This window comes from Cebus imitator, unplaced genomic scaffold (assembly GCF_001604975.1).
Source record: "Cebus imitator isolate Cc_AM_T3 unplaced genomic scaffold, Cebus_imitator-1.0 Scaffold103, whole genome shotgun sequence".
In the NCBI taxonomy this organism is placed as follows: Eukaryota; Metazoa; Chordata; class Mammalia; order Primates; family Cebidae; genus Cebus; species Cebus imitator.
Genome location: NW_016107418.1, coordinates 4,019,846 through 4,020,535, shown reverse-complemented (window position 1 = coordinate 4,020,535; position 690 = coordinate 4,019,846).

Here is a 690-nt window from a genome sequence, read left to right as displayed (position 1 = left end):
AAAAAAAAAAAAAAAAAAAAAAAAAAATATATATATATATATATATATATATTAAGAGCAGTTATTAAAGAAAAAAATTACCCACCAGCTGCCAAACTTGACCCAACAGTTTGAAAAAACGTGTATTTGAAAATTCTCAAGTTGGTATAGGTGATTGCAATGACCTGAAGAGATGTGGGAAGGAAAGCCCATTTATAAAGCGATTGGAAATTGGCCTGTCGATTAAAAGCACATATTGTACCTTAAAGTGGTTTCCTTCTTTTAGTTATCTTGTTCCATTATGGTATATTTCTGAACTTGACACCATTTAAAAATTAAATTAAAAAAAACAATTTTCTGTAGTCAGAAATTCTTAAAAATAGTTCTGTGGTATTATAAAAATTTAAAAATATGGCCGGGTGCAGTGGCTCATGCCTGGGAGGCCAAGGTGGGTGGATCGATCACCTGGGGTCGGGATTTCGAGACCAGCCTGACCAACATGGAGAAACCCCATCTCTACTAAAAACACAAAATTAGCCGAGTGTGGTGGCGCATGCCTGCAATCCCAGCTACTCAGGAGGCTGAGGCAGAAGAATCTCTTGAACCCGGAAGGCAGAGGTTGCAGTGAGCCGAGATTGTGCCATTGCACTTCAGCCTGGGCAACAAGAGCGAAACTGCATCCAAAAAAATTGAAAATATAAAACGGACAAA